This window comes from Crocuta crocuta, unplaced genomic scaffold (assembly GCF_008692635.1).
Source record: "Crocuta crocuta isolate KB4526 unplaced genomic scaffold, BGI_CrCroc_1.0 scaffold360, whole genome shotgun sequence".
Lineage (NCBI taxonomy): Eukaryota > Metazoa > Chordata > Mammalia > Carnivora > Hyaenidae > Crocuta > Crocuta crocuta.
Window position 1 is genome coordinate 519809 of NW_027529634.1, and position 27896 is coordinate 547704.

General features: G+C 36.0%; 1 long non-coding RNA gene across 2 annotated transcripts in view; it reads left to right on the plus strand.

The window, feature by feature from the left end:
• Positions 1 to 27896, plus strand: part of LOC144230084 (uncharacterized) — a 202537-nt gene that overhangs the window by 125769 nt on the left and 48872 nt on the right. The window contains exons 3-4 of one of the 2 annotated variants that reach the window (XR_013334685.1): positions 10004 to 10052; positions 22644 to 22720. This is a non-coding gene — a long non-coding RNA (uncharacterized LOC144230084). Of the gene's footprint in view, positions 1 to 10003; positions 10053 to 22643; positions 22721 to 27896 lie in introns of those variants that run through there. The other variant, XR_013334684.1, reaches the window with a different exon arrangement.

Genomic DNA, 27896 nt, shown 5'->3' on the forward strand with positions numbered 1-27896 from the left:
TCCTACATCCCAGGTATAAACCTCACTTGGTTGTGGTGAATAATTCTTTTAATGTATTGTCGGATCCAGTTGGCTAGTTATCTTGATGAGAATTTTTGCATCCATGTTCATCAAGGAAATTGGTCTGTAGTTCTCCTTTTTAGTGGGGTCTTTGGTTTTGGTATCAAGGTAATGATGGCTTCATAGAATGAGTATGGAAGTTTTCCTTTCAGTTGTATTTTTTGGAACAGCTTCAAAAGAATAGGTGTTAATCTTTAAATAATTGGTAAAATTCCTCTGGAAAGCCATCCAGCCCTGGACTCTTGTTTTTTCGGAGATCTTTTATTACTAATTCGATTTCTTTACTGGTTATGGGTCTGTTCAATTTTTTAAAAATTTCTTCTGGTTTTAGTAATGGTAGTTTATATGCATCTAGGAGTTTGTCCATTTATTCCAGGTTGCCTGATATATTGGCATATAATTGCTCATAATGTTCTCTTACTATTGTTTGTATTGCTGCAGTGTTGGTTGTGATCTCTCCTCTTTCATTCTTGATTATTTTTATTTGGGTCCTTCCCTTTACCATTTTGATCAAACTGGCTAGGGGTTTGTCAGTTTTGTTAATTCTTTCAAAGAACCATCTTCTGGTTTCACTGATCTGTTGTTCTGGTTTTTATTTGTTTGTTTCTTTTGTTTGTTTGTTTGTGTTTTTTGTTTTTTGTTTTTTGGGTTTTGATAGCATTGATTTCTGCTCTAATCTTTATTAGTTCTCATCTTCTGCTGGTTTGGGGTTTTATTAGCTAATCTTTCTCCAGCTCTTTGGGGTGTATGGTTCGGTTGTGTATCTGAGACCTTTCTTCTTTCTTTAGGAAGGCCTGGATTGCTGTATACTTCCCCCTTATGACTGCCTTTACTGTATCCCAGAGGTTTGGGGCTGTGGTGTTATCATTTTCATTGGCTTCCATGTACTTTTAAATTTCCTCTTTAACATCTTGGTTAGCCCATTCATTCTCTACTAGGATGTTCTTTAGTTTCCAAGTATTTGTTGTCTTTCCAAATTTTTTCTTGTGGTTGATTTTGAGTTTCATAGTGCTGTGGTCTGAAAAATGCATGGTATTATCTCAATCTTTTGTTCTTGTTGAGGGTTGCTTTGTGTCCCAGTATGTGATCTGTTCTGGAGAATGTTCCATGTGCATTTGAGAAGAATGTGTATTCTGCTGCTTCAGGATGAAATGTTCTGAATATATTGGATTAAGTCCATCTGGTCCAGTGTATCATTCAAAGCCATTGTTTCCTTGTTGATTTTCTGTTTAGATGATTTGTGCATTGCTGTAAGTGGGGTGTTGGAGTCCCCTACTATTATGGTATCATTATTAATGAGTTTCTGTATGTTTGTGATTAATTGATGTCTATATTTGGGTGCTTCCACATTTGGAACATACATGTTTATCATTGTTAGATGTTCTGGGTGGATGGACCTCTTTATTTTGATATAATGCCCTTCATCTCTTGTTACAGTCTTTATTTTAAAATCTAGATTGTCTGATACAAGTGTGGCTACCCTGGCTTTCTTTTGGTGATCAAAAGAAAGGGTTCTCCATCCCCTTCCTTTCAATCTGAAAGTGTCTTTCGGTCTAAAATTAGTTTTTTGTAAACAGCATATAGATGGATCTTGTTTTCTAATACATTTTGTTACCTGTGTCTTCTGAGTGGACCATTTAGTCCACTGACATTTAGAGTACGTACTGAAAGATATGAATTCATTGCCATTATGTTGCCTGTAGAATTGGTGTTCTCTGGGCCTTTCTAGTCTTTGTTGCTTTTGGTCTTTTTGCTTTGTTTCGTTTTTTGTTCCTTCAGAGAGTCCCTCTTAAGATTTCTTGCAGAGCTGGTTTGGTGGTCCTGAACTCCTTTAGTTTTTGTTTGGGAAATTTTTTATCTTTTTGTAATTTGAATGACAATCTTGCTGGATAAATAATTCTTGGCTGCATATTTTTCTGATTCACAATCTGGAATATATCCTGCCACTCCTTTCTGGCCTGCCAGGTTTCTGTGATAGGTCTGTTGCAAACCTGATCTGCCTTCCTTTGTAAGTTAAGGACTTTTCTTCCCTTGTTACTTTCATAATTCTTTCCTTGCCTGAGGATTTTGTGAATTTGGCTATGATATGCTTTGTACATGGTCACTTTTTGTTGAATCTAATAGGATTTTACTGTGCTTTCTGAATTTTGATGTGTTAGTCTTTCCCCAGGTTAGGAATGTTTTCTGCTATGATTTGCTCACATAACCCTTCTATCCCTTTTTCTCTGTCTTCATGTTCTGATACCCCTATGATTCGGATGTTATTACTTTTTGATGTGTCACTGAGTTCTCTTATTCTTGTATTGTGCTCTTTTGCCCTAAGTTCCCTCCCCCCCCCTTTTTTCTGTATTAATCTCCTTAAGTTTGTCCTCTGTATTGCTCATTTGCTGCTCTGCTTCCTCCATCTTTGCTCTTGTGGCATCCATTTGAGATTGTATCTCAGTTATAGTATTTTTAAATTTCATCCCAAGTAGATTTTACTTATTGTATTTCCACCTAAAGGGATTCTATGCTTTTTTCAAACTCAGCTAGTATTCTTATTATCGTGATTCTAAATTGTGGTTCAGACATCTTGCTTGTATCTGTGTTTATTAAATCTCTGTTGTTTCTTCCTGTTTTTTCTTTTAGGGTGAATTCCTTCATTTCATCACTTTGAAGGAAAAAAGGAATTAATAAATAAAAAACATAAAAAATAAAAAAAAATTAAAACAACACAAAAAATCAAATACAGGATGCTAAATCCTATGTGTGTTTGATCTGGTTGTTGAAAGAAGCTTGATGGATTAGAGAAGAAAGGTAAAGAAAAGAACAGAAAAAAAGGAAAACTTTTTGAAAGAAATGAATACAATAAAATAGAATAAAATGAAATGAAGAATATAAAACAGAATTTAAAAAAATTACAAAAATGTAAAAAATATAATGAAAACATTTAAAGAAAAATCTGTTTTATAGAAACAGAAAATAAAAATAATTTTCTCGTTTTTGTGTATTAAAGAAAAAGAAAAGAAAAAGAAATAAAAATCGAATAGATGGACCACCAAACAGAATGAAATACAATTGAAATTATATCCAGTTTTGCCTAGATGTCAAGCTATGAAATACTCTATAATGTGAAAACTAAGCAAGTAGAGAGACTTGTGGTGTTCCTTCTGAGCACAGTTGGCCCAGTTGGGCAGGGCTTCGGGTAACAGTTCTGTTCTCCAGTAGATAGTGCTGCTTAACTTCCTGAGGTGGATTGTTGTGACACATGTAGGCATGTATGTGCATGCATGGGAGGGGTGACAATGGCATCACCCAGCTACCCAGGCTCTAGTATAAGAACTCTGTGCTCTCCCTGACTGGCAAACAAGTACCCCTCTTTTGTCTCTGGTGTTCGTCCATTCCCTGCTTCTACACTGTCCATGACCAAGCCATCAGGCTGCCAGGCAGCACTTCTCTTCTTAGTTCTATCTCAGGCTTCTGAGGGACTGTGGCCAGATGCCCAGAGACTGTGGCTGGGTGCCAGCCTGTCCCAGAAGATGTTTGCACAATCATGTAGCAGCAGTGTTTCAGGGATTATGGTAAATCACAACACCCATCTGGTGCTAAGCTTCACCCTTAACGTTTTGTTCTAACACCAGTGAATGTGGCTGAGGTCAGCTGGGACCTTTGCCTGTGTGGATGCTGCACAGCCTCTTCCACGTGTCCTCCTAGCAGGGGAACCGCCTTTCCCCTTGTGACCTGAGAACCCCTTGGACATCACTCTCTGTTCCCTGGGATTTGTCCTTCCCACCAGATATCAAGCTGCAAAGTTTCAGACTCTGCGTCCTTCCTGCCGCCCCCTCATCCCGTTTATAGTCTTTATGGAATTTAAACCCTTTCCTTTCTCCTTTCGCCCTTTTTTGTTCAGTCCCTTGTGGTGTTTCTACTTCTTTCTCTCCAGCTGCTTCCATTGTAGGGGACATGCTTTTCCTGTACTCTCCCCCGTCTCTGTCCTCTCTCCTTAAGCAAAAACAGCTCCCTGCCCTCTGCGGCTTCTCTCTCTCTGACAGTTCACGTCTGTGCCACGTACCTCTTGAGTTCTCTGGTTCAGGGTGTCCAGTTTGTAGTGTTAATCCTCAAATAAATCAGTTTTCCAGGTGTGCGGGATGGTTTGGTGTTGATCTGGCTGCAATTCAGGGACAAGAGACACACAAAACACCTTCATGCTGTTCTGTCATCTTGGCCCCTCCTTATTTTTCTTATTCTTAATTGATTTACCAGATAATTTGTCAAAGTAATAATAGCAACAATATATTTGATTATCTACTTATGTGTGCTGGTAATAAGCAAAATGAATGACAGCAATGATACAATGGATGGTGGGAGGGAAGAATTAAGATCATTTATTATTATGAAGCACTTGCCCTGACCTGTGAAGGGGTATAGTGTAATTTGAATGTGGACCTGGATTTGTTGTAAATGTGTATTGCAAACTCTAGAGGAAACACTTTAAAAAGTAAAAAAGAAGTATAATTGATATGCTAACAAGGAAAGAAAATGGAATCATATAAAATGCTCTGTTAAAATGACAAAAGGCAGGGGTGCCTGGGTGGCTTAGTCAGTTGAGTGTCCGACTTTAGCTCAGGTCATGATCTCATGTTTCATGGGTTTGAGCCCTGCATCGGGCTCTTTGCTGAACGTTTGCTCAGAGCCTGGAACCTGCTTTAGATTCTGTGTCTCCTTCTCTCTGCCCCTCCTCCACTTGTGCTCTGTCTCACTCTGTCTCTCAAAAATAAATAAATGTAAAAAAAAGTTTAAAAAATGATAAAAAGCAGAAAAGAGTGGAGGACCAAAAAATAGGAACAGAGAACAAGGACAATGAATAGAAAACAATAACAAATATGATAATGTTAATCAAACTGCCAATAATCATGGAAAATCAGTAGTCTGAATGCATGCATTAAAAGCCATAGATTTACAGAGTATCACCTACAGCTGTAGAATGGCTAGACTAAAAAATGACAAAAAGTAAGAAGTGTTGGTAAGAATGTGGGGGTAAAAAGGAACCATTGTGCACTTTTTTTTATGTCTTTATTTTATTTTGAGAGACAGAGAGTGAGCAGGGAAGGGGCAGAGAGAGAGGGAGACACAGAATCTGAGGGAGGCTTCAGGCTCTGAGCTGGCTGTCAGCACAGAGCCCGACATGGGGCTTGAACGCATGGACTGTGAGATCATGACCTGAGCCGAAGTCAGACGCTTAACCGACAGAGCCACCCAGGCGCGCCCCCCCCTCCCCCATTGTGCACTGTTGATGGGAATGCAAAATTGTGCAGCCACTTTGGAAAATAGTATGGAGCTCCCTAAAAAATTAAAAATGGAATTATCAGATAATCCAGTAATTCCACAACTGTATGTTTACTAATTCAAAAAGGTATATGCACCACTGTTTACTACAGCATTATTTACAACAAGAGCCAAGACATTGAGGCAACCTAAGTATCTATTAATAGGTGAATGGATAAAGAAGATATGGTGTGTGTACACACACATATACACACACACACAGAGGAATATTATTTATCCATAAAAAGAATGAATCTTTGTGGGGAATAGGTTCTACTTACATAAATGGGTTAGAAAAAAAGCTTAGGATAAAAGCCACCACCATGGGGTGAGGGCTCCTGAGGTTGGCTAGTCAGGTACTGTAATGGGTTCATGAGTAACTTGTTATTATAACTTGCAGCAAATTACTTCCCAACTATGCCAATATTCTATTGTACTTTGATCACAGTCTCTACTTGCCACCCCTCCTACATCCTTTGCTTCTTACACACACAAGTTAATGATTACTGTCTGTTTTCTCCAGGTTTATGTGTATAAGATCGTGTTTTCATCATGTTCACCACATGGGTCATATCTTGTGAACTCAGTAGGTTATGAAACCCCTGTTCAGAGCTCTTGTCTTCCCCTAGACATTAGTCTCACTTGTATTCACTTCTATATCTGGTCTCTTGTTGGGCAAGAGAGAACTCAGACTCATAGCCTATGACAAATCCTGTCCTTTGCAACAACATGGATGCATCTAGACAGTATAATGCTAAGTGAAATAAGTCAGAGAAAGATAGATACCACATGATTTCACTCATGTGTGGAATTTAAGAAACAAAAGAAAGATAGAAAGCAACAAAATGCCCCACAGACTTTTATTTTTATTTTATTATTATTTTTTTAATTTTAATGTTTTTTTTTATTTATTTCTAGGAGAGAGAGAGAGAGACCGCGTGAGCAGGGGAGGGTTAGAGAGAGAGGGAGTCACAGACTCTGAAACAGGCTCCAGGCTCTGAGCTGGCAGTCAGCACAGAGCCCGACGCGGGGCCTGAACCCACGAACCGTGAGATCATGACCTAAGCGAAAGTCGGACGCTTAACCGACTAAGCCACCCAGGCGTCCGGCCCCACAGACTTTTAAATACAGAGGGCAAAACTGGTAGTTTGTAGAGGAGAGGTGGGTGTAATAAAGAGAATTAAGAGAACGTTTATTATGATGAGCACTGAGTAATGTATAGGAATGTTGAATCATTATATTGTATACATGAAACTAATATAACACTGTAAAATAATTACACTTCAGTAAAAAAATAAATACAGGACTGTTAATTACAGTTCAATAAAAAAATAAATACAGGACAGAATGTCAGAGCAAAAACCCTAAGACGTTTTTGTGTGTGCAAGAAGCAAATACGTGTTGTATAAATAAATCCAATTTAAAAATAAATACACAGATAGAAGTAAATGGATGGAGAAAGATAGATATACCGTGCTAACTTTAATTAAAAGAAAGAGAGAGTAGCTATATTAATTTCAGACAGAGCACACTTAGAACAAGGACATTTTTCAGGGATATAGGGAGACATTACATAATGATAATGGAGTAATTCTCCAAAAACACATAACAATTCTTAATATGTGTGTACCTAACAGAAGAGTGTCAAAATGAGTCAAAAGCTGAGATGACTGTAAGTAGAAGTAGATGAAACCACTATTATAGTTGGAGACTTTAACATCCTTCTATCAGAAATGGACAGGTCCAGCAGGCAGAAAATCAGTAAGGGCATAGTTGAACTCAACAATACCATCACTTAACTGAATATAATCGACATGTATTGAGTATTTCATCCATCAGCAGCAGAATACACATTCTTCTCAAGCTCATATGGAACATTAACCACGAAAGACCATATTTCGTGTCATAAAGTACACCGTAAATTTTAAAAAGTAGAAAGTACATGTTTCTTTTCAGACTGCACTGGAATTGAAGTAAAAATCAATAGCAGAAAGATAGCTAGAAAATTAAAAAATACTTGGAAATGAAACAAAATGCTTTTAAGACCTAGGTTACAGAGAAGTCTCGAGTGAAAATAAAAAAAAATTGAAACAGTGAAATGCAACATCAAAATTTGTGGGGTGCAGTAAAAGCAATACTTGGAGAGAAATTTAAGCATTTAATGCATATATTGAAAAGATGAAAGATCAAGAATCATTAATCTAAGCCTCCACCTTTGGAAACTAGAAAAAAAATATTTAATTAAATCTACAGAAAACAGAAGAAAAGACATAATAAAAATTAGAGCATAGATCAATGAAATTGAAATCAGAAAGTTGTTTAGAAAATTAACAAAACCAAAATCTGTTTCTTTGAAAAAATAAATAAATTTTATAAGCTTCTAACAAGGTTAACTAAGAAAAGAAATAGAATAAATTACTAATAATCAAAATTAAAGAAGAAATAGTACAAATTACTAATAATAGAAATTAATTTGAATTTAATAGAAATTAAAGAAATTGTATGAAAATAATATAATTACTAAAGATCTTAAGGTCATTGACAGGATACTAAAGGAATATAATGAACAAATTCCTTCCCACAAATTTAGTAACATAGATGAAATGGACCAATTCCTTGAAAGACACAATGTGCTAAAACTCACACAAGAAGAAATAGGCAATGTGAATAATTTTCCTCTCTCCTTACTATACAAAAGAAATTGAATAAATAATGAATAACTTTCCAAAGTGGCCCTAGGCCCATATTGGCTCACTGTTCTATTAACATTTAGGGCATCAATCATACCAATTCTCTACAGTCTCTTTCAGGAGATAGAAGCAGAGAACATACTTCCTAACTTGTTCAATGAGACCAGCATTACTCTAAAGGAGTAAAGACATTACAAGAAAAGGAAACTACAGAGTAATATCTCTCATGAACATCAAGAATCCTCAACAAAATATTAGCAAATTGAGTAATAAGTAAACAGAAATTCAACAACGTATTAAAAGAATTATATATATCAGGACCAAGTGAGATTTTTCTTAGATATGCAAGGCTGGTTCAACCCTCAGAAATCAATTTAATGTAATCTGTCCCATCAGCATGCTGAAGAAGAAAAATGACATGATCATATGAATAGATACAGAGAAAGCATTTGACAAAATCCACCATCCATTCATGATAAAAATTCTCAGTAAACTAGTTATTAAAGGGTAACCTCCTTGATGAAGCACATCTGTAAACACCTACAGCTAACATACTTAACAGTGAGAAACTAGCTTTCTCTTGACTATTTCTTCTCACCAGTTCATTTCAATGTCATACTGAAAGTCCTAGCTGATGCAATATAAGAAAAAGAAAAATTACGTGGTTTGGAGAGTAGGAAATAAAGAGTAATGATATCTTATGGTGTGATTTTGACTGAAACCTTGATTTTTTTAAAGCTATAAAGGATATTTGGGGCAAATTGGAAATACTTGAATATGAACTTTTTATTAAGTAGTATCAAAATTAAATTTCTTGGTTATGATTATGGTATTGTGGTTATATAAGAGACATTTGCTGAAATATGTAGAGATTAAATGTTTTTATATTTGCAACTTCACAAGTTTTAACAAAAAACGTGTGCTCAGTGATGTATAATAAAATTAATGAATTTTATTTTCATTGTGGGAAAGATTAGCAAAAATGATAATATCCAAATACATTGAGACTATGTGAAGGCAAATTCATACACTTCTCATTGAAATAGAAATCAATACCACTTCCTGTGAAGCAATTTTGTATATATTTTTAAAAAGTCTCAAAATATAAGCATCTATGTTAACATAGCATTAGTACTTCTACAAATTTATTCTATTAATATAATCAGAAACAATACAGAGATATATGTAAGAAAGGATAGTCCTTGAAGAAGAATGAAGTATGATGAAAATTATGAAAATGTGATGATAATGAAATTTTCATTATAATGAAAATGAAAGGGAAAAATCTAAATTTCACCAGTGATGGATTGACTTTACTGAAGTTTCCAGGCCTGGCATGTATCTTAGTCCTGACCAATCACAGCATTTTATCTTTCCACCTGCAGTGATTGGTTCAGGATTGGACACATGTTCCTACCAAAATAAACTGAAGACTTCTGTTAAAGTGTTCAGCTAACATCATACTTAACAGTGAAAACCTGAAAGACTGTAACTGACAATTTGCCGGAACATATCATAGAAGGACGCTGTTTTGTGAATAAAGTCAATATATAGGAAAATAAATTTAAGATATGGAGGGAGGTCATTTAGGGACCTGGTCATTTAGGGATCTGGTTCCATTTATAATTAAAACTCTAGACTCTTTAATTAAGTTACCACATTTTTTTTGTTGTTTGCTTTTGTTTTTACTTTTTTCCCCAAAATCCAATTTGAGTTGCATTTTCTGTCACTTGGAGCAGAAATCATTCTGAACAACTCAGTATTCTTAGACATGAGAATTAGAAATATGCAAATATAAACAATATGTGAATATTCCTTATGTTGGAAGTATGGACCCATTATTTGTATTTGTCGTCAGAAATGAAAATTGCTATTAAATATAGTTTTAAATTAGCATAATCATATCACACTGCTTTTCAATGTTATTTTCAATCTCTGTTTCTCTACAGTAATTTTTGATTCAACTATTCAACTGGATGCAGCCTAAAAAAGGAGACAGTAAGTATCCACAGGATGCTCTTTTTGTTTGCTTCACAGATATCACCGAGCTTGTCTATATTACAGTGATTCACTTTTCTGTTCCCTACTGAGTCACTTTCAGGCATGGAGAGTAGCAATATAAGTTGTAATTCACATTGTAAATGGAGTGACGATGGTTCCAGTGAAAGCAAGATGAAAATAAGTATTTCTTGTGTGTGGAGATAGAGGTTGGCATCTGAAGTATTGAGACTCTCAAAATGATTTTTTTCAATAGTTTCACATGTTTTAAGTAGGTTGATCTGTTGGGTATGTGATACCTAAAGTATAAGCTGATTTCTTCAACTCTTGGTCCCTCTTAAACTAAATTAATCATCCTATGAAATCATAACGTTAAAAACAAAATGAAGCACCATATGCCTTTGAAATTAGAGTCATGATTTTCAAGCTTGGTTCCTTGCAGTGGTGCTTCAGGCATTCCACAATGTTTTACTTTTTTCTCTTGACTTAAAAAAATGTATTGTTAGTATTTTATTGGGTCAAATGGTGTCCCTACCAAAAAACAAAACAAAACAAAACAAAACAAAACAAAAACAATTTGAGACTTCTGGCTGCCAGGACTAGGAGAGAATAAAGTTTTATTGTTTTAAACAGCATAGTTTGTGGTAATTTGTTAATGGTAGCCATAGAAGCTAATATAAGTAGGTCTTAAAACCTAATAAATTCTGAGAGCCCTTGCGTAAGTAATCTGCCAAATCTGAACACAGTGGAGATCACTAGTATATTGTTACCTTCAGGGAATCTCATTTTTGTGCAGAAATTAGGTATCTTACCTTTTAGAGTTGGTAGTACTATCCTAAGATTTCACTGTAAGGTATTAAAGTATTGTTATTATGCAATCAGTCATCTCAGTGAATCAAATTGTTTAGTTGGGACTCTTTGAGATGTAAATACAACAAATTTAGAGAGAGAGAAAAAAATTCATTGGTTTATAAAACAAGATTTCTGGAAGTAGTATGCTTGATTCAGGAACTCTAACGTAGGCTTAGAATAAAATTCAGATTCCTTTTTATGAATCAAAAGGTCTTATAATATCTTATTTTTTTCCCCAGTTTCTTCCTGTTTACTCACCTCATTTCTTTCTACTTCTCATTTTATATACACCACTCCAGATTCAGCAAACTTCATGAAGTTTCTAGAACAGTTTGTTTGCTTGGAATGTTCAGTCTTTTGGTTTTCTTATCCACATAATTTTGACCTCAGTTGAAATGCCTCTTCTTCAGGGAGCTTCTTTGGCCACCCTATATAAAATAGTCTATGTGTCTTTTATCTATTATTTCATTACAGACTACCATAAAGCTTAGTGGTTCTCTATGTTAGAATCAAATAAGACTCAGTGGGTAACTTGTCTTCCCCTCTATGTAGTGTTGGCTGGGTGGATTGTTTGGGCCTAGAGAACCAATATTGTTTCACTCACTTGTCTGGGCCCTTGGTGTTGGCTGTCAGATGGGGTGCCTCAAGTCTTCTTCACTTGGTTTCTCTCCTCATAGGATCTCTCATCTTTTAGATCTTCTCTTTCCATGTGGCTTCACTGGGGTTTGCTATATAACAACTTTTTTCCAAGAGTGAAAGCTGAAGCTATCAAGCCTTTAGGGGCTGATTAGAAGTCCCAAAATGCCATTTTCACCTCATTCTAACTTAGGTCAAAATAAGTCATAAGGTCACCATGGATTCAAGTGGTGGGAAAATAGACTCCCTGTTTGTTGGCAGTTGTGTCATGTGTACAGGGATTAGATAATTGTTGGTGAGGATTTTTGTAGATAAGCAACCACAGTCCACCCTCTGGCTATACCCTTTCTCATTTGTTTCACATGTAAAATATACTCATCTCCTCAAGACTCCAACCCCTATCCAAATACAGCATCAGGCCCAACATATAGTGTCTTGTAATACACATCTCTCTGCTCTGGAGAGGAAGACTCTTTGAATGTAGTTTTTCTTGATGGTAGATTTGTGAACTAAAATTCAAGATATCTTCTCCCCACAACAAATGCATTACAGGAGCGGGCTAACTACACTAGACACTTTCATTCAACAGTGGGAGAAAGGAAGACACATAGCAGTCCCTGGTCCATAACCATTCTAAAACCATCTAGGCACATGTCACCTGTTTCCCTATTCAAGAGAATGGTTCTTTAGTAGGGCCTAGTTTTTCTGTTCCCTGACAGGAGTTCTCTAGTGCATTGTTTTCCTTGATGCATGGCTTTGTGCACTGAGAATTTGTTTGCAGTTTAACAGCTCCTACCTCCCGCTGTCTATCTGCATAAAGTTGAGGGCCCATAGGCCTCTTTTCATTTTCTTCCATCTCAATCCCATTCAATCCAAGCTGATAGTACTTCTACCATGTAGCTCTCTCAGAATATCTGTGGACTTTTCATATACCTTTTAGGGATTCACTCTGTGTGTCAAAGTCACATTGATAACTTTTTTTCCCCTCCACTTTGGGTTGATTTAGTACAATGCCTTAAGACTCTTATTTATACTTGTCTTAATTTCACTGAAGGGTGTAATAAGTGTAACTTTAATTCTTCTGAGTTTTAAACAAAGGATCTTATGGCCACACTCTTGATTTTATTTTTATCTGGAGGCCATTTCTTACTCTGAGAACATTTTTCTGACTGGAAAAACTATCCTGGGTCCTCTATATTTCCTCTAAATTATGCTTATATATGTAGCAATTCTTCTTTAGTTTCTCTCTCTGCTATACTTGGCCATGCTTAACACAACAGGAAACCAATTGGCACTTTTGGACTTAGGTCCAAAAATCTTAGCTAGATTTACAAATGTTGCCAACTGTTTCACTTCTGTGTATCACAGGTTATCCTATCCCCAGTCCTTAATAGCATGTTTTCAAGGCATTTTCAGACCTTCATTAATAGTTCTCAGCTTTCTTCAAGCCTCCATCTGTCACCTAGTTCCAAAGGCAAGGCTGTGTGGTGTTTTAGGTTTCTGTGAAAGCAGGACTCTAGTTCTGCTACCAGTTTCTGTTTCCCTTACTATTGTTGCAAAACAAAACACCTCAAAACTTACAGCTTAAATCAGCAATTATTTTATTGTCCATGATTCTGTGAATCAGAAATTCAGTAGAGTTTCATGAGGACGGTTATCTCTGTTCCTTTCTCATGGTAGCTGTTGGCCAGAATACCTTGACTGGGGCCAAAGGACTGAACATAGCTTCGCTAATGGGTTGAGGGTCTTCGTACATCCTGTGATGCTTCATTTCTCCTCTCTGTAGCTTGTATTTTCTCCATGTGTTCTCTCATTTCTCAGGGGCCCTCTGTCCTTCAGACCTCTCTCTCTAGCAGGATAGTCTAGACTTCTTTACGTGGTGTCTTATTTCCAAGAGTAAAAGGAAAGGCTACAAGGCCTCTTAAGACGGAGGCTCGGAAGTTTTTCAGAATATTACTTCTGTATCATTCTGTTGGCCAAAAATATTTACAAGCTCAGCCAAGGTAAAAGGAGTGGGAAAATAGGCTCTACTTTTTGAAAGAATTCAGTGGCAGGCATGTAGAGGGACTGGAGGAATTCTTGTGAACTACCTTTGTAGACTAGCAACTTTTTCTATGAAGGGCCACATAGTGAATATTTTAGGCTTTTATAGCCACATGTTGCTAATGTTGCATATTCTCTATCTCTTTAATAGTCCTTTAAAAATGTAAAGAACAGATCTGATCTAAGACATGTAGTTTGCCAACTAGTAGTTTGGCAATATGGCATTTCTACTTTGTCATGCTTTCTTACTGTGCTTTCTACAAGGTCTCATATCACTCTGAAATTATTTTTTTCTTTTTTTAAAAATTACTATTAGTCCCACCTCAAAGTAAGCATCCATCATGTGGGCAAGAATATTTGTTAGTTTATTTTCTGCCTTATCAGTAACTGTCCTGGTCCATAATAAATGTCCAGTAAATATTTGTTGGATAAATAAATTAGTAAATGAATGTATCAGAATTTATTTTCACTTTATCTTATATTTCAGTGGAATCATTCTTAGGGTTCTATCTAATATTAAGATGGCTGCCATAGCTCCAAACCAAATGCTTCCATATCCAAATCCAGTGACTCTCCCAATAGTAGAGAAACAATGTTCAGGGTTTGACTCTTTCATGGGTCTCAACTGTGTCAGATACTCTGTTTCAAAACAATGAATCTTTCCAGGAAAAATAAGGAAGTCTGTTTGGCTAGAATTGAGTCATGCCAGGGGTGGAAGTATAAACATCCCTGAACGTGTGAACTGAAAACTGGGTAGCCATCTTCCAGAGGAAAATCACCTTACTGGACGAATGATGAATAGATACTTTCTGGCCAAAATATGTCTAAATCACAGACTTATTTTTTTATAAATCCACCGTCCTTCAACTTTAGTTGAATGAATGCTGACAGAGGTCAAATCAAAGGCTGTATATGAGAATGTTTTTATCTGCATTTGGACTTTCTAATTTTTCATATCATGAAAATAGCTTCATTTTTCTAATTTAATGACTTTAAATCAGTGCATTTATATTTCTGAAAAAACATACACCATAAAGTAATACGGTGTCTTATTTCTGAGAGTTTTCTCTTTGGTTTAGTTTGGGGGAATAGTGGTGCCGGTATTCTTAAAATAAAATTGAAAGGCAGCGATCTAAAATTAATGAATCAGTCACGTGTGCTGTGCTTGTTTTATTAGGATTGCCTGCATCTTATTAGTTACTCTGAGTCAGCAGAGGATATTGCCTTGGTGGAGAAGAAATATCTTTCCTAAATCAAGAGTTTTCTGTCAGAAATCTATTTTCTCAGGGAAATCTGAAAATCCGTTCTTCTATATGCTATTTAAAATCAGTACATTTTATCTGCCTAGTGTTTTGAAGAGAGCTTACTAATATTTGTTTTTTAAAACCTGGCAGCCTATTGAAATTTAACTTTTTAAATAAAGTACTACATGTTCCAACCTACATTTCCTACTCTTTTTCTAACATTTGAGGTTAAAATAGGTGTGGAAAACATCAATGTATTGTCTTTTTCTGTAATAGCTCTCACATTCCTATGATTTCAGTTATAAACCATTTCCAGTCTAAATTTTTCGGGCCAGATAAATATGGAATAGATTCTCATATTCTAATTTGTAATCACTTGGCAATATGTGTCTGTATTCCTTACTAGATGGGCAGTTTATTTGTATATTCTGAGTAAGGAGCTTCCTCCTTCAATATCAGATATTAGTTATGCACTTTATCAAAGATTATATGGCTAACAATAGAAGAGAACAGATGTGGTTCCCAGTATCATTTAGAAAAAATTGATTTTAAGTTTTCACCAAGGCTTTTGTAAGGTTTTTCTAACAACCACTTTGGAAGTGTAGGCGGAGTTGACTAGATGGTACTATTAACAAACAACCAACACTGATGAAATGACTATTTTGGAACGCCTCTTTTCAACCAATTTAGAATCAAAGCTATGTTTCTGAGAAATTGCATAAGTGCCAGTTATTCTATGTTGTTTTCAAGTCAGTCTGCAATATCGTTATGTGCTTGAACTCCCTCTATAATTTTGTACACAACAAATCAAGAGGATTTGTTCTTGTTCTTGTTCGTGTTCTTGTTCTTGTTCTTCCTTTTTTTTTTTTTTTTTTTTTTTTTGTTCCTTTTTTTTTTTTTTTTTTTTTACTATGTGCTAACATCCATAAAACAAAGAGAAAACAGTTCTCCTGCACCTCTTCTTTTGATGCCCCCTTCCACTTAAGTAAGCATGTTTAGAATGGGCTTATAAACAACCCCTTGGGAAAAGACTCCCTTCCCCGCTCTCTCACTCAGTGAATTACAGCACAGCAGGAGTGTATTTCAAAGTAACGTATACGGAAGAGACCACCAAATGATTTTACTCTAAAGCAATATAATCTATGAACATTCACAGTAACCTTATTTTATATTGAATTCTTGTTCTGTTTGTCTGCCTATCCCTCTCTCATTTTACAATAAATTTTAAGCCCTCCCAGGAGCCACCACAATTATGTAGACACAAGAAGATGTACATTGTTTTAGTTCTCCCAAGAGTAGAAATGAATTAACATTCCACATTGATTATTCTAACTTCTCATTCTTCCCTGAAAGATATTTGATGGTTCCTTCTGGTAGACCCCAATGTGCCATCTCTCTTCTGCCAAGCACTGGTGCGCTTTGTTTTTTGTTTCAGCCATCTGATCTAATCTGTTCTGTCTTCTTATATTGAAATTAACAAGGCATATACCCTGAGGCATAGGCCGTATCTACAACAGTGAGGCACAAACGAACTTGAACATGAGGTCAATCAAGTGCACAAAATACATCACACAGTTATTCTAAGTCTCATGCTGGGTCTATAATTGCCCCTTGTTCTGTCATTAGGGCTCCCTTACAAGTCATTATTTTGAGTCGGCAGAGCTACAGGGAGTATTCTTCCTGATGGTTAGTTGAATTGATAACATAAATATCTCCCAGCACAAAATACAAGGAGCAGGTATTTAGATTAGATCTAATAAAGTATGCAGCTGTTCAGTCTCTTTATGAATCCTGGCTAAAACAATAATCACAACTTCAATATGGGTTCTCCTTCAGTAGTTCTGTAAAAGAGAAACTCTTCTTTTCTAAGTGAATGGACACATACCTTATTACAATTTGCCTGTCTGTTCCTATCCTAAGATTGTTTTTTGCTTGGCCATGACCAGCATTAACCAGATTTCATGGGAATTTTGCTTTAGTCAGCATTGTGTAAAAATTATCCTATTTTAAAGTAGAAGCATCATTTATTCATTTGTGTTGCGGAGACAGGTGGTGTAAGTTTAATGCTGAAAGAATATACTAAGTTTGTGGCCTCAAGAACATTTTTAGAAGTATTACTTTTCCTGGGAAAGGGAGACTTTAATTCCCTGCTCAGAACATAGTAGCTGACAGTGCTCAGATGAAGTTCGTAGAGATGAATGCAGTGTAGATCCTTGATGTGGATCTAGCCTCTAGACAAAAACAAAGTGGCAGAAATGATGGGGAGGGAAGACCTGAGTGATTCTGGAAATACCGATGCACTCAAAGGAAGACACTAAGATGCTTTTTAAAAAGTGACCAAATTAGGTGATTCAGCACATCTCAGATCCAACTACTTCATGCTGGAAAAGATATTTTGTCTCTCATAATGCCTTTTCCTTAGTTGTAAAATGAAAGGTTTACACTGTAATAGAGAATGCCAAATAATGGTATGTGGTCTGGATTAGATTCACAGAAGATTGTGTTTGAATTGTGTTGTGTTTTTTCAAAACCATGAATTTGTTGCTAAGGTAAAAAAAACTTTCATCATAGACTAATATCTCTCCTACATGGTTAAAGGATGAGTTATTAGAAAAAGGAAGCTAGTGGAGGCCAAGAGATGTAGTAAATAGATGGAAGACATTTTTTCTCAGGTAACTCTACATGATAGTTTTTCAAGAACTTCTTTCAGGTACAAATCTTGAACATCAGAAGATTTCACCTAAAAACCTGGATTTGTGTATCGCTGATCTAATACCATAATAATACTGCATAGCAAACAACCACAAAGCTTTGGTGGCATGCAAAAAGTAAGCTTATTATTCATGTATCTAGGGTGAGTTGAGGTTTAGCTCTATGGCTTCCTTGATCTTGGTGCGCTCACACCTCTGGCTTTTAGCTAGGGCAGTTTGTCTTTTCTCTGTATCCTTGGGTCTTACACATGTGTTCTCATGCTGATAGTAAAAATAAAATAAAGAGTATTCAGAAATGCGTAAGACTTCTTCAGCTCTAGGTTTTGAAGCTCTGGCATTACTGTAACTTGTACTTTATTTTGTTGGTCAAAAGAAGGACATAGGCCATCCCATAGTTAGAGTATGAAGGCATTATATAGTTACAAACCAAAGAACATAGACACAGGAAGGGGGGATATTTTTGGTATCTACCACATTTTGCTTAAAAATCCAGAACATCTGACACTACTGGACTCTAGACTTCAGGCATGGCATTTAAAGGTAAGGCTGGGTAGCAGCTGCTATCTTTAGATGGTCATACATTTGTCAGTTTGTGACAGTACCTACCCACGCTTTATTATCTTTCTGAGACCGAGACCAATGTTGCTTTGTCGTTATCATTGCACTTTTGTGGTAACATTTCTTAGATTCTTTTCTGCCTCCAGACTATAATGAAAAGTGGCCAAATGACAGGCAGCCCAAGATGACCATATGATTTTTTTAAAACGTAAATCGCTTCATTCACTTATGCCATTTGCCTAGATTCTAGGGTCATCCAAGTTTGAGGTACATAATCCAGATGACTTCTCATTTTGAAACAGTCTTCATTAACGTAGAATAAAGGTAAAATAAAGACAATGGAACTCCTGACAAAGTCTGACAAAACTGAAAGCTCATGATAAAATCATAATTTTTTTTTAATTATAAAAAGGATTCCTGTAAGGGCTGGGAAGAGTTGTTAGAATTTATGTGAACACAGTGCAACCACACATAATTGGTTTGTTCTAAAAGCATTCCTTTCATTTCTGTCATAGAGAAATATTTCTATCCTATATGGGTAAAGGATGGCTTCACTGAAAAGGGGAACCTAGTCCAGGCCAATAGACTCAATAAACAGAAAACATGTTGTTGTTCTTTTCTTCCCATTGGCTCTGCATGATATTTTTTCAAGAACTTTAGGCTTGCATTTCCTCAAAATTCTCAATGCCTACCCCAAAACATTTCTAATTTTACTGTTATCAAGATAGAGACAGGTATGTTCCTAAATGCTCTTCAAGACTATTCTTCATTTCTTCTTCCTGTCCCTTTCAGGGTCTTCATTTTTTTCAGGCATCTTTTTGAATATGTTTGAGTATATATGTATATATGTGTAGGTATATATATATGCCTAAAATCTATATACAATTTCCTTTTACCATAGTTATCACTATGGATTGTATCACATTTGCATTTTTTTGTGGGAAGAGAGGAAAACAATTAGGGCAAGAGAAGGGGAAGTTTAAATGGATTAAAGAGGTAGGGCCTTAGACTATTAGCTACCCTGTCTCAGTTTTCTCATTTTTGTAATGGTGGTATAATGGCTTGTAGTATAAAGAGAATAGAATTCAAATCATTTTTTATCTGTATAATGGGGTTAATGGCTTGTAATGTATATGGAATAGAACCAAAACAATATTATGAATAATAATCATATTATTTGCAATAGCCATGAATATTATGAACACTGTTCTTATTTCTGGACCTGTTTTTGTAGAAATACAGAGTTAATCTGATTTGGATATATTCTTTTAGTACCTTTTTATTCTTTCTTTCCATTTGGACCCTCCTCTTTCCCCTGTTTTCCTCTGTGAGAGTATTTCTTTGTTGTGCCCTATATTAGGGAAATTTTGCTTTTCATAAGTGAATATTCTTAAAGAGCTACTTTTTTTCTTAAAAATATATATTCTACCATATTAATAGGCTTTGGGAAGAGACTTGTGAGAGATACTTCCCTTACCCCTCTATACCCTTCCAGAGTGAGAGAAATTGTTTGGTTAACTGGGCTTATTGTTCTCCAGGAAGGTACTACCTTGTGGTAAGCTCAAGGCTCCTTTTATAGTCATTTTTAAATATGATGCCCTTGTAAATCCTATACTTTCCTGAGTAAAGTTCCTCAGAGTAGGAGTCATCTGACCTTTGATGGTCTTGGTGCCAATATAGTATCTTTGTGTGGTGGTTTCACCATAATTATCACCATTTTAATGCTCTCTGTGGCAAGAATATGAGAGGGATGTGTTGGTGCTTCTTACTTGTTGATTTCTGATGAGTGAATATAAGCATGGAGTACAATTTATGTTCCCCTCATATGTTCCAAAATCCCTCTTTTATTATCTACAACATGGTGTATTTTGAAGAGAACCTGTGTAGTGAGCTATTTTGCCAAAAAGAAAAAAAAAATTGAGTCAAATGTATCTGTGAAATGTTGCAAATTGCTCCCTTCAGAGTGAGTTGGTTTCAAATAAAAAAACTCTGGCTTCCAAGCCTGAGTGGAATTCATAGAAGGATTTGGGAAAGCTCAGAACATCCAAAGAAACCTGAATCACCAGACCTTGCACACAAGGGGATCCCATTAGTAGGAATAGGGCAATGATGCTTCAGGGCACCAATTTTTTATCCTTATGTTCATCTGTTAAAGCAGTACATTCTTAGGAGGGAGAACCTGATTAGCCTGGACTTGGTTGCATGTCCACTAGTTTGGGAGAGGGATACACCCTGAGCACTCCAATGGAAAATCCCAGTGCAAGCAGCCATCTTGCTCCCCAGATGAAAAGTGACCCTGTGATGATGAGGAACAAAGAATGAGTATTTACTACACATACCCCTTTTGGAATATCACAAGGCATGTTAGTTCTCACTATTCTCTGCAGGAAAGAAACTTACAGAACCACATGTAACCTGAATGTATTTCAGATTATTTGTTTTTATGTAATATCTATTACCCTCAGGAGAGACTAGTACTCCTTTGAATATTCTCTGGAAATGATGACTTCTATCTCTTGGGTATCAGACTTTATTTAGTCTTTGGTTGGGCTCTTTTTATGCTCTATATTACAATTTCCTCAGCCTTTCGTAGTTACCCCGACAATGTCTCATATTTTAAAGTACCAACTACTGTAGGTGACATAGATAATTGCTTCTTAATCATTTTGAATAAAACAAATATTCCTAAAGATGGTGCTTTGGAGCTATTCATCTTCCTTTTCTCTATGTTATTTATCTTGGTCTATGATCCTTCTCTCATTTCTGAAGTTGCTCTTCTTTAGAATGCCCTTTAATTCTCTGGCTCATCTTTGAGCACACTCCTCTCAGCTTTTAGGCCTTATCCATATATGGCTCCTGACAAAGCCTTCTTTCTTCTGGCTTTCTGTTTTTCTAGTTGTTGTTGACCTCGAGCCCTTCCTTGTGTCTCACTTGGACATATTCTGTAAATGCTGCCACTCACAAGATGGCCCACACATGCCCTGCATCTCACAGCTGTCTCATTCTTTTGTGCATGTGTCACTTTACTTATTGATTATTTAATCTTTCTTCTATCCAGGGTCCCTTAGTTATACTTTTTCAAATTGTTTTAGCATTTGACTTCAAATAGCAAATTCTGAATTGGTAGAAACTCTGGAAGGAGAGAGAGGTGGTTCACACAGTAATAACTGTTTACCAAAAGGGAGCCTCGCTGGGGGATAACTCAAAACATCAGATTTCAAAATACAGGTGCATATGTGCTCTTAACTAAAGTTTGTTTAATGAATTCTTACTTGTTCTACATTATCATTAGGTAATCATGTAGCTGGTTAATAAGTGATCATCTTTTATGGGGGGTGGGGTTTGCACACATCCATCAGACTTTTTCAAAAGCTTTACTTTTAGGTTTCTTTTCTGTCAGTTTCTCACAGCCTATCTTCCATTCTACTCTTGTCTTTCATTTCTCTTCCCTTAAAACTGTAAAGAAACACATACATTGAATGCAGGAAATGGATACCTATTTTATTTTTCTCCTCAAGGCCAAGATAGTTTACTATCACACCCAGTAGCTTTTTAAAAAAAATTATTTAACAGAACTACAATAACAGCAAAAAAAAAAAGGGGGATACAAAAAAGCCCTTCTCACAGTTCTGTCAGTTGCTTAGTGACATTCTATATTTATTGTATAGTGACAGATGATAAAATTGAAAGGACTTCCTATAGTCCTATCCCCTGGCTTTATGCCATAAACTTTATCTAATCTTTTCTAATAGACATCCAGACTTTGTTCACAACACATCAGTAGTAGATGTAGTGTTTTAGTGTCACTCTTCATATTCTCTCTATGGACCTTGACCTTCTTCCACTGTGGTTCCTCAGTTTAGCTCGGAACAAGGGAAAGGGTTGCTGGAAGATAATGAAGAAACTAGAATAGGTACAGAGAATTTGACATTCCTGACTATTCTTTGTGACCCTTTAAACAAATGTCCTCTATTTACAATTCTGAATATAAATGACAGCAAACCTTTATGGGACCCTTTCTAGGTTCTTGTTATTGAGACAAGACTGTTACACCTAATGTCACATTTGATCTTTATCTTAACCAGCTAAAGAGGTAGAGGTGGCAACTAACTACTTGTCTGCCAGTATAAATTCTCTAGATTCTCCTTTTCTTCCTTTAGTAATAGTAACCTAGCTGTAGCTGGACACATGATCATCCAGTGAAAGACTGCATTTCCCACCTTCCTTTGCAGCTACTATGGCCATTTGACTAACAATAGTAGAAGTGATATGTGCAGATTCTGGGTCATAGCATTAAAAGGAAACTTTTCTTTTTTCTTTTATCACTTGCTGCCTAAAAAGTCACCTCCAAATTTAGTGAGTTTAAACAACAATAATTTACTTTTACTCATAATTCTGCAGGTTGGCAGTTTGGGCTGGGCTCAGCTGATGGGATATTCTGGTGTTATCTGAGTTTACATCTGTGATTAGCTATCAGATCAGATGGGGCTGACTATCATCTGAGGCAATGACTGTCAGCTTTGGCTACATGTCTTTCTTCCTTCCAGGCTAATCTGGGCATGTTTACACAGTGCCTGCCAGGACACCAAGAGAGCAATGAGACCTGTTGAAATCTAGATCCCAAACTCAGGTTTGCCATTTTTGATGCATTCTTTTGGTTATAAAGTAAGACTCAAGGCACTCATGAATTCAAGGAGTGGGGAAATAAACTACTTTCTGAAGTTACTGCAAAGTCACCTTGTGAAGAGGCATGGATACAGGGAGAAGGGAGATTAATGATGATTTTTATAGTGTACCTACAAAAATGTACGTTGTAGTCTACCTCCTGTTTATTCACTTTTTCACTGGCAAGTACATGGAAATGATAACAAGAGCATAAGCAACTTTTTTTTTGACTAAAATATTGAGGATGACAGAGCCACATGATAGAATAAGCCCTGTCCCTGACACCATAAAGCTGCTATATTAGTGTGTAATGTTTAGCTTGTCATTTAGAGAAACTTCTATTTTGTTTGAGTCAGTATTCTTTTATAGTCTGCTGTAGCAACTGAACCAGAAACCAAACTTTTACTATACCCATTTTACAGATGACAACATTGAGTTTTAAAGGGACTGAGAAACTTTCCCAGAGTCACCCAGCAGACACATAGCAGGACATCATTTGAACTTAGGTTTGTCAAGAGAGCCCATGTTAAGCAGTCTCCTGCATTTGAATATTGCAATGGTATTTGCTTTTACTTATCTACAGGGAGTAAAACTTGGAAGATTTGTTTTTCATCTTCAGTAGGAATTTATGGCTTCTATCAGATGTGTACACTCAATTTGAGGTCTCAATCAGTCATTTGTATTTCAAAATGTATTTGTCTTGTGTAATTGAAGAAGAAGATATGCTATTAGAGATTATCTGTCTATTTGTCACTCTTTAGACATACAAATATTAGTGCTTTGACCAGTCACCTTTTGTATCTTATCCCTTGGAGTTCATGTTGTATAATCAAGGCCGAACTTGATTGATGAACCAATCAAAAGAGAAAATATATAAAAAGTCAGATAATATTGTGGGTGATAGTTAATTGACATCTGATGCTGAATGACGACAAAACACAGAAAGCATTGATCTTTCTTGGCATAGAAATTGCAAAGTAGATACAAAATGGTATAAACATAGCAGTCAAACTCAGGCATAATGAATATGTATAGTATACAGTAATGAATGTTTATAAATATATATCCCTGGTTTGTACCTGTAATGGCACATTCCACCACTCTAACTGAGCTTGAGACTTATCTTTTAGGGGGCTTGATAGGGATGTATTAAAACTGGGAATGAAGGCTGTTTGCTGAGGTTTGATTTTTCTCTGGCCAAGGTGTAAGGGAAATTAGTGATCCAGAGCAACTGTTCACCAGTACTTTGCTTCCTTATACCTAGGCCATTGTATTGTTCCTTTGGTTTGCTCTAAAGACTTAAAGCTGGATATTTTTATATTCAAGTGAAGGTTTTTCTATGTCAACTTATTAGAGGGGGGAAAAAAACCCACTCAATGCTGCCCATGTAGAGAACTGAGAGTCTTCTACAATTTCTTTCAATCCTTTGTGTACATGATGAGCTAGAATAACCTCACTGAACTGAATTATCCTTCCATGGTATGGTTCAGTGAATACCATTATATTTCAGCACAGCTTGAGTGATTTTTAATGCCAAAAACATCAGCAAGAAATACAAATGTTACAAAAATATTGAAACAATACCATAAAAAAGCCCAGGATCATAAATACTTTACTTTGCAAGGTCTCAAAGGTCAAAATAGCAATACCATGGAAAATTAAAATGCTCTCTGTATGAGTGCTTTTCAGGGGAAGACACACACACACACACACACACACACACACACACACACAGTGGCTTACTATCAAAATGCTCAAAACCATTTTCCAACTTTAGGCTGATTACCAAAGAAAAAATAACTTATAAAGTTATTCATCTGCATGTTTTCCTTATTTGGTTTTAATTATATTCTAATTAAATGAGAATTACAGCCTGTAAAAGAGAGATGACTTTGTCTGAATTATGTCCTTTAATCACACAAAGGAGCATGGCATTCAGGTAGAAGTTGTCTGAGGATTTGGATTTGGATTTGGATAGTTAAGGCATGAAAAACTGTTACCTAAGAACAACGGCTTTGCATCTGAGAAATCTCCTTTCATTGGAATGTTCTTTGAGAGACTGTGCTACAGGTGTATGTAAAGTGAGTCAGGAGATAGAAAAAAAAATCTTGCAATATCTGTGCATAGCTGTGAAAAGTTGTCCTTTATTCCTCCTATGGTAGTGAGATGTGCTGGTTGCTAATGAATTTACCCACTGTGGGTCAAAAACTTCTCTCTGCCACTTTCCTGGGTGATAAGTCAGCTTTTGTTTAAGGCAAAGAATTCATAGGAAGAGAGTCCAACTTGATATTTCTAATAAAGAGAAATGGTTCAGTGGAAATAGACGTTTAACAAAGAAGAGTGGCTCCATGGCCTCTCTCCCCATCTCCTCATGTATTTGTGTGAGCTTCTTATTTTTCCTGTGTATTTTAAGTAACTTGATTAGTAGAGTTATAGTAAACTCCATCACTTTATAATTTTTATTTAAAAAAGAAGTATATTAAAGAGTTCCAAAACAGCCATTTCTATATGGCCAATTTTATATACTTAAATTTATATTTTAGTTAGCCAACATATGTGGAATATTTGTTTCAGGAGCAGAATTCAGTGATTCATCACTTACATACAACACCCAGTGCTCATCACAACAATTGTGTCCCTTAATACCCATCATCATCTAGCCCATCTGCCACCCACCTCCCTCCATCAACCCTCAATTTGTTCTCTATTGTTAAGAGAGTCTTTTGTGGTTTGTTTTTCTTTCTTCTCTCCCCACCTTCCCATATGTTCATATGTTTTTTTTTTCTTAAATTCCACGTATGAGTGAAATCATAGGATATTTGTCTTTCTCTGGTTGAGTTATCTTGCTTAGCGTAATACATTCTAGTTCCATCCACTTTGTTAGATATATATTCAGAATGTATGAAGAACTTTCAAATTATGATACTAAGAAAACAGCCCATTTGAAAATATAGGCAGAAGTTTTGCACAGGCACTTCACCAGAGAAGATAAATGCACATAGAAAAGGACCTGAAAAGATGTTAAATATCATTAGTTATTAGGGAAATGCAAATAAAACTATGTTGTGATACTATACCTATTAAATGGTTTAAAATATCCTATATGACAAAACCCAATGCTGTTAGGGATCAGAGCAATGGACTTCTCATACATTGCTGGTGGGAATGCAAAATGGAACACTTTGGAAAACTGCCAGTAAAACTTATATAGTTAAAAACATATGGCCCAACAATCCTACGTCAAAATACTTACCTAAAAAGAATTAGAACTTATGTTCACCCACAAACTTTTACGCAATGGTTATAGTGGCTTTATTAATATTTTACAAAATCTGAACATAACCCAGTATCTTTAAACTAATGAGTGTATAAACAAACTGTGTGGTGCATCCATACAGTGGAAAATTACTCAGCAACAAGAACAAATGATCTCCTGATGCATGTGTCAATGTACATCATATGTGAACAGATCTCATATGTATTAGGCTAACTGAAAGAAGCCAGACTCAAAACACCGCAATCTATGTGATTCTATTTATACTACTTTCTGAAAAAGGAAAACTAAAGAGACAGAAAACAGATTAGTTGTTGCCCTTGGTTAGGGACTGTGGAAGCGTAGGGAAAGAAGTGATTAAAATGGGTGCAAGGAAAATTTTCTTTGGGTTATGAAGCTGTACCATATTTTGATTGTTGGGATAGGTATACAACTGTAGGTTTTCTCAAACTCATAGACCCTCACACTAAAAAGATCTGTTTTTTTAATGTGTAAGTTGTAACTCAATCAAGTATATCAGTTTGTTGAGTTGTCAGTATGTTAATCATCATGATAATAAAGGCTCACATCTATTATAATTTGTATTTTACCATCATTACTTGATATGGATTATACTCATTGAATACCTTATTTTGAAGCAATTTTACATTTCCTTATGTATATTTTGGGAGTGGATGCACTGAGGCCTTGAGAGTTGGACGGGAACATAATGGCAATCACTCTCTTTTCATACATGATTATGTTTTAAATATACACACTGTTTAGATAACCACTTTAGTTCTCAGAAGCTAAGATCTAACTTATGTCCATACTCATGTGCATGAGCACACCCACACGCGCGCACACACACACACACACACACACACACACACACACACGAATCCTGATTTCCTCTCCAGCATCATCTCATATTTTCCCCTGTCCTTGTGTAATACTAATTCAAAAAATACTTAATAGGCCTTACATTCCATGCCTCTGTATCTTATCCTCACTTGAGGTCAGCCTGGAATGACCTTGCTCCACTTACCTGTCTGGTGAGTTCCTCTGTGTTTTAAGCTACATGTAAGACTTTCTATCCTCACTGAAGCTTTCTGCCCCTCAAGAAAATGCCCAGTCACCTTTGTTCTAGTCTACTCCTCTTCTTTCTTTTACTTATGGTCCTTAAATGTGACTATTTGATTCCATGCTTATGTTTTCTAGTAAACAGTGAATTACTTCACAAAACTTATTGTTTTATAAAATTTGTATCGCCTCAGCTCCTAGTACAGTGTGTAACATATAGTAAGTTTTCAGTGTATTTTCCTTCAGTGAACTAAAGAACAGAAGCATATTTTCTTGGAAAAACATAAAATGTTTGCCAGGTGTATGACACATTTGTGTGTTTTTAATACTGGCTTCCAAATAAAAGTAGACTCATATTCTCTCACATGCATTCAAGGAGTATAGGGTGTACTTTCTTAAACATGTATTCTTTAATTTTAAATACTGTCTAATGTTCAAGAGCAAAACAAAAAACCAAAACAGAAAAGTGAAATAACCACTTTGTCTTTGCATTGTTGGAACATTAACTTTGCTTTAGTTTAGGATAAGGATAGGAATATATGGCTCAGAAGTGGTACTGTTTTTGTTAGTGTTAGAATTTGATGATCAGACTTTTGGGCAGTATAAGCAATCGATTGACATCTTTATTCATTTGTATGTATTAAACAGAGCCTAGAAAAAGCAAGAGATAGGGTTATTTACAACCCTGTGTGAAGCATGAGTTTATTAATCACAGGCCATATCATTACATTATGCTTGGGAACAAAAAAGGAGTTCAACATCTATTTTTGATTTGTGGCCAAGGCTCATGAGTGTACAG